A 7,654-nucleotide genomic window follows, 5' to 3' on the forward strand; every position below is an offset into this window, starting at 1 on the left:
ATTGATTTATTCTCCCATAGTCTAAAGTTTGCAAGTCCTTTGAGGAAGCAGCTGCTGGTGGTACCATGTTAAGCCTTCCAAGCTCACAGGGTGTTATACTCCAGTGAGACACAGAGTTGCTGTGTCTCTCCAGTCATTGGCCTCCTGAGGCAACAGCCTGACCCGAACTCTTTTGAGAGTGTTTCAGTTGCACAATTTACTGCTTCATGTCAAGATGCTGAGTGACCTGGGGATCATTGCTCTGGAATTGTAGACCACCATGGGTAGAAGGAACTTTAAACTTTGTAGGTCTCATTGGGCTGATAACATTGGGAGTAGTCAACAACCCATCGGAGCTCTCAGAAAAGTCTAGATCAATACATTCAGTCAACTCTTCATGGCTTTTGTTACAGCTGACTTTTGTGATATGAAATAGTATCAATAAAATACAAAAATATTTTTACTAAGTTACATTTTTAAAGATTATTGTAATGAAGATCTAAATAAACAAAATGTATAAAATCCATTTAAAAAGAAATATAATTTTGTCAGATGACTTTAGTTCTGTGAAAGCTAAGTCAATGTTCTATCAATTGAGCTGCTACGAACATGCTAACAAAAAGCCAAGAAGCATTTTACAAGGCTGTAGTGGCTATGATAATAGCAATTTGTAATTAAACATACAAATGGCAAACAATTGATAATATTTAAGATATTAAGTACCCAGGAGTAGCAATACTATTTATACTCAATAAGACTTAATACTTTAGTTTTGTTTTTTTTGTTTTGTTTTGTTTTTTTCAAGACAGGGTTTCTCTGTGTAGCTTTGTGCCTTTCCTGGATCTCACCCGGTAAACCAGGCTGGCCTCAAACTCACAAAGATCTGCCTGCCTCTGCCTCCCAAGTGCTGGGATTAAAGGCGTGTGCCACCACCGCCCAAGTTCTTGTAGTATGGTTTCTCTATGAAATGTAAATAACTAGAATGAAAAAAACTATTTTAATGAGTAAGGATGATAAATTACAAAATTCCACATGTGTGAGAACATGGTATAGAACCAAACACACATTCACTCAAATACATGCACATAAAACTGCCGGAATCTGAATGAATTTAGTGTCATACCAACATTGTGCTCAGGCTTTGCTGTTGTGCTGTGGTTTATAAGATGTCATTATTGTGGAAAACTGGGTCAAGGGTAACTGAGATTTTGGTTATTTCTGAAGTTTTCCATGAGTCTGTAATTAAGGTAAAGCTTGGAAATATGAATAGCTGTGATGGAACTGCTTCACTGTCTTAATTAAATATGTGTAAGCTATTGATAGAATTAAATACAAACATGCCCCTAATTCACATCCCTTTTTCAAAGTCTTGGAAATCCATACACTTTTCTCTTTCAAATATTCTCCACAGAAAGCTAATAAAAGCCCATGGTATCAGGGGTCAGTTCTATGCTGAAAACCCAGATCTACCCATCCATTCTGGTGTTCTGTTCAGACTTCATTTCATTAGATTGTTTTCACTAGAACCCTGCATAGCATCTGACACTAAGTATGCTTTGAGAAATGTTAGTCAGTAAAGAATAAAGGAATGAATGTTCTTCCAAAGGTCTTCTCATGGCATGTCCTCTAACCAGGCCAATTCACAGCACAGTAAAACAAACCAAATATCTCCCCCACTACTGGCCCTCCTCAATCACTCTGCCTTTCCATTTCTACCACTCTCCTAACCCGCAATGCTTCACAGCTCCAAACTGCTTTTGGTTATTTAATTTGTTTACTTCACACACACACACACACACACACACACACACACACACACACACACTTTATCACTATTGTTCATTTTTTTCTCAAATGTTCCTTGTGTCTGTCCCCTTTAATTCATTCTTATAAATACCACTTTGCTTTCGTTTTGTTACTCAGTGTGTCTTGATTCAGCTTCTGTTTTATATATCAATTCTGGGAAACACTCAGTTCACCACACTAAGATTATAATGGTTATGATCATTGCTACCATTTATTGAGTACATTGCATGCCAAGCAGCGTTGGTATACATACTCCAATCTATAACAAGACATGAAGCAGATAGCGTTTGTCACACTCTTATGCATATAAAATGGAATTCAAGAGATTAACAGCACATCACATTTTTTGAAGTAGCAAAGCCCGGTTCTGAACTCCAGCCAGCCAGATCCCAATCACTGTGAAATACCATTCTCCCAAATGTAGCTATGTCGTGTACATTCTCCGACACACACTTACCAGAATCTCTGCCCAGCAAAATTGGCTGCTCAATAACTAGCAGCTTCTAGAAACCCCTCAGTGAAGGAGTGAACTGAGCAGGGCACCTGGTGAAGGCAACTATCCCTTTACCATCGTCCCGCAAACTTGCACACCATCCAATCCCACCTTCTTGAAATTGGAGATAAAGGTTCTGTGGCTCCTCTTGGGTAATAAGTGAATGGAATTCTGTTTAGTAATTTGAGTCCAGTTTAGTGAAAGAACCCAAGCTCAAATCTCATACTGTTTTAAAGTCTCTTCTTTTTCTCCACTGAGTTCCTTCCAGGAAGTCCACAGTAGGAAAGGCACACAGCTCAGCCGCTCCTCCCCTTCAGCTTCCTCTTCATTGCTCACTTGGGCTTTAGAGTGAAGTGGATAGCAGTGGTGAGATGGGGGCACCCTCCCTGAACACTTGCTTCTGACCAGTGCTGCGCCTCGGTGGCAAACCTGACTCCCTGCCTCATGTCACTGTGAGGTCTCAGGTTGCTCCTTGTAACAGATGACTACAGCAAACCTGTGAGCTTTCTCGCTAGTCAGCTTTCTTTCTCTTCATTCCTGAGCATCACATATTCACTTCATTCTGTCCCATGAGTTCTGTTCTTTTCTCCCCTCACCTTGGCTCTCTACTGATTCTGAATGCAGTTCCCAGCCAAACTCCACGTACACACTCTCCATGAAGCCTTTCCTATGTCACTGCTCCCTGAAGAGATTTTTCCCAGTTCAATATCCCAAGAAATCTAGTTTGTAACACTCCTCCAAAATTTTACTTGAGAAGCTTAAATACATATTTAAATATTAACTTTGACTAAAAATAATTTTAATATTCCATGTAATAAATATAACATGTATAAATCACTGCTACATAACAAAAGATGTGGTGACCTTGAATGAAAACAGTTGTGTAATTGATCTGTAAACAGAGATTGGAGCATAAGTAAATAAATGTAAACCTTCTAACTGAAGCCACATGGGCTAAGATATGTGTACTTAATTTGCATTTATTTGCTGTTCATGAAATATTATTGATTTCCTCTTTCATGATGGCTGATTTTTCCAGGAGATATTCAGCTGCTCAAAACCCCTTACTGAAGGACTAGGAAGGTGGCTCAGCAGTTAAGAGCACTCCCTGCTCTTGAAGAGGACCCAACATCAGCTCCCACATCCACATGGCAGCTCATAGCCATTTGTAACTCCAGTTCCAGAAAACCGATCCCCTCTTCTGTATCAGATACACATATGATACACATACATAGACACAGCAAACAATCATACACATAAAATAAAATAAACATCTTAACAAATGTTACTGACCAGTGAAGAAAGATACTTGAAGATAAAGTTATTCTTTAAAAATGATTTAAGTTTAAAGCAGATTTATAGCATCAAGTTTTCTAAGGCCAATATAAATCTACTTTTCTTTTCCTTTTAAAGAAACTGTTCAACTGGCCTGAAAGCCTCCTTTTGAGGACTAGCTGCCATGGGACCAGAAGGCACCATGCAAGCTTCCAAAGGAGGGGAGCCACCTACCCAGCTATGACACCTATGGATCACATCAATGAAAGTATGGCACAATAACCCTAAGGCTGCAATAGTGGTGCCCACACCTTAGGGATAACCAACGCTCTGTAATTGGATTTAAGACCCGATCAACAAGAGGGAAACCATGCCTGGTACTGGAAACCTAGCTAACTACTCAAGGATAGGGAATTCATGGTTACCAGAAAAGAATCTACAACCACTAATTTACTAAACCAGAACAATCCCTAACAACAATCTATAAACATTTGTCATTATACCTACAGGTAAGTGTTATACCTTCATCTTTCATCAGGGAAATTTCTCCAACAGATGGAGACCACTACAGAAAAATCACAACCAATCAAAATGCAGAGTTGTGGAGCTTGGTCCCAGCGGACACGTCTACAAAAATCCCCACAGCCAAAGCCATGGATCTCCTTTTAAATTAGAGAATTACCTTTCCAGGCACTGAGAAGTAAGAAATGAAACATTTATCTCAAAATATGAGCAAGCCATTAATGAAAGAATCATTTTTCTAGGTTCTTAGGAAACAGAAAATGCCTTGTTTCTATTTCTAACTGAATATAAGTTCCTTTGGTACAAGGGTTTCTCTCTTTCAGCTGCTCCACTTCTGAGACCAGCGATATCAGATGGCAGATGCTCAGTAAAAGCCAAATGATTTGAATGAATCCCTTCTAGTGTGTGCATTGACGCTTGCTAAAGCACAGCGAGGCAGGTTTTAGTCAGGATCCTAGAGCCAGACATGAGGACAGGTATTGACATGAAAATTGGTGGTCACATATGCACATTTCCATTACTCTTGATGATACTGCATTCTTTGTTCTCACTGTAAGGACAAGAGAATTGCTATGGTTCACACCTTTGCTAACTTAAAATCAGAAAAGAAAAGCAATGGGAAAGTCAAGGAAATGTATAAAAATAAAATTTGTGGATTTTCTTACCTTTTTTAAATGCAGTGATATAGCTAATGGACAAAAAACAGTGGACTATAAAAAATAAATAAGCAAATTTGCTTACTACTATTCATTTTGTTCTTTGGTTAGAGACTATACATCCCTTTGTATAACTCAAGCATTCATGAAAAAAAAAGTAGTCATGGAAACCTTAATGTCTGGTAAGTAAAGGTTTTATAGGCCATGTTCTCTGACCTAAATTCCAATCAAAAATAAGATCTCAAAATGTAATTACTTGGAAATTATGAAACATAGTTAAGATTACCCTTGGAGCAAACAGAAAATCAAAGGAACCATTGAAAATAACTCCTCTTTTAAAAGTCTATAGGGCAATATGAAAGATATGTTTAGAGTAAAAAAACAAACTAAGAATAAGGTAACTTTTTATTTAAGAAAAAAAAAGGGGCTGGAGACATGGCTCAGAGGTTAAGATCCCCGGCTGCTCTTCCCGAGGTCTTGAGTTCAATTCCCAGCACCCACATGGTGGCTCACCACCACTTGTAATGAGATCTGGTGCCTGTTGGACCCTGACCCCAATTCCTTGAGTAGCTGTTGCCTTGCTTGCTGACCTTGACCAGATGTCCTCCCTGTGCTGACTCCCTGCTGGTTTCCTTCCTCATGAACACTTTACTCAAGGTTCCTTGTTTGTGTATTCTTCATATTTGTGTAAACAGCTAGGATGCAAGAATGTAAACATCTGTAGCGAACTTATGCCCTTCGGGGTTCGGGGTTCTCCCACTGTGCTGTAAGCCTATATTTAAGACCTCTTCCCTCCTTCAATAAACGGCATTCTACTGAGACGAATGACCCACTGTCTTGTCTCTGTTTTTAATCCTCAGCCCTTCGCTCGGACATGGTGAACGGGTGGTAGCATGGACACTACAGGTGCCCTCTTCTGGCATGCAGGCAGAACACTGTGTACATAATAAAGAAATAAGTCTTTTTAAAAAAGGGGGGGGGGTGCTGGAGAGATGGCTTAGAGGTTAAGAGCACTGGCTGTCCTTCCAGAGGTCCTGAGTTCAATTCCCAGCACCCACATGGTGGCTCACAACCATCTATAGTGAGATCTGGTGCCCTCTTCTAGTGTGCAAGCATACACACAGAACACTGTATACACAATAAAATCTTAAAAAAAAAAAAAGGAAAAGAAAAAAAGAGAATGACAAATATTCAAGATAAAAATGGTGCCGGGCGGTGGTGGTGCACACCTTTAATCCCAGCACTCGGGAGGCAGAGGCAGGCAGATCTCTGTGAGTTCAGTTACATGGAGCCCCATGGCAACATATTTAAAACCCTTGCAGTTGAGGGAGTTCCTAGAGAAATAAACTTTAGCAAATGTAAACACATATTTCCATATATGAACGCAAAAGCTGGAAACTGACTTTTAAGAAAAATATAAAGGAAACAAAGAAGTTAAAGCAAGTTCTAAACAGTTAAGTGTTGTTGTTCCAGACACTTCCACCAGCTCTAAGACACCTCAATCTGTATTCACACAAACGTGCTACTGTTCTGTTAAGTAATGAGACAGCCGTAGAATAACACAGGTGTATGGTCACATTTTGTTTAAGTCAAACCTTACCCACACAGCAGAGCAGGGTGTCAAAGGACTGTGAATAAAAAGAGTGTCAGTATTAGGTAGGCTAGTATTAGGTACATTTTCTTTTTTAATGTTAGCACGTCAAGGGAGAAAATGATCACATCTATTGATGATGAATGAAAGCAAATAAAACTCAACAAAGTTCAACACTGATTTCCAATAAGAAAAAGCAGCCCTGGAAAGTCATAGAAGGAAACTAAATATGCTTGAGATCATTTAGTTTACCATTTATTCTTGGTTTAGGTGTGATAAAGGCATGAGGGGTGTTTATGGTTTTTGATGGGTTGATTCTCTATGATGCCTGGGGAAGTGTTTTGATCAGAAGAAACCAAAGGTGATCTTAGGAAACATAAAGAAGGGAGTTGCTGGGAGCAGAGTACTGTGGAAATCAGAGACAAGGTGGCAGCCAAATGTCCAGATAGGGCAAAGAAAGCAGCTCATAGTTTACACTGTTAGTCATTAGTGAGTAAGGTTTTCTTTCTGGTAATGGGCTGCACTTTTCACATGTTAACACATACTCAAAGGCCATGAGCGAGGAAAGAGGGTACTATTTGGCTAGAAGTGGGTATGTGTAGTGGGGAGTATTTACAGTCAGGTTAAGGGCTGAGAAAAGTGTGATAGTGGGGATCTTCTGATGATCTCTCTTCTACAGTTTTTTTGAACAAGTTTCCATTGGCCACGGCCTCAAGCTTGCTAAAGACAACCACCAAGCTACTATTAACTGTAAAATGAGACTTTCTTTAATCCACCAATTTTTAACTCATCCCCACTAACCCAGTCAAATTAACCTGATATTTAGTTCTTTCCTTGCATGGTGAGTGAGGGTCAATGATTTCCTAGGTGTGCAAACACTGAAGAAATGCAGACAACCCAAAAACTTCACAGTTTTGCCTGGTGTGACCTATTGATCTCAATTTGGGTGAAGCTCGACCTCTTCAGAAGTCTTTTCAAATTAATGGCTTGTGTAAGCACGCGCGTGCGCGCACGTGTGTGTGTGTGTGTGTGTGTGTGTGTGTGTGTGTGTGTGTGTTTGACATTATGTGATTTCTTTTAAATCACTTCCAACTGCCTTCAGAGGGAGCTTTGTGCTCAGGTGATTCATTAATTCCACTACCACTATAGAACTGGGGACAAAACTCATTTTGTATTATAGAAGTTCCTAGTGTGGTTCATTTTTTCGGGGTTCCTCACTCCTCCCCTCTGCCTCCAAACACATTCTTCTTCCTCCCACCTCCACAGATATTTCAGAAGGTTCTGTGAGAAGTTCTCAGAGGCCCCATTGTGTAGTAACAAAGAGCTCTGGCA

General features: G+C 39.8%; 1 protein-coding gene across 7 annotated transcripts in view; it reads right to left on the reverse strand.

The window, feature by feature from the left end:
• Positions 1 to 7,654, reverse strand: part of Rfesd (Rieske Fe-S domain containing) — a 78,451-nt gene that overhangs the window by 32,803 nt on the left and 37,994 nt on the right. The window lies entirely within an intron of this gene.

Source organism: Onychomys torridus, chromosome 15, assembly GCF_903995425.1.
Source record: "Onychomys torridus chromosome 15, mOncTor1.1, whole genome shotgun sequence".
Lineage (NCBI taxonomy): Eukaryota > Metazoa > Chordata > Mammalia > Rodentia > Cricetidae > Onychomys > Onychomys torridus.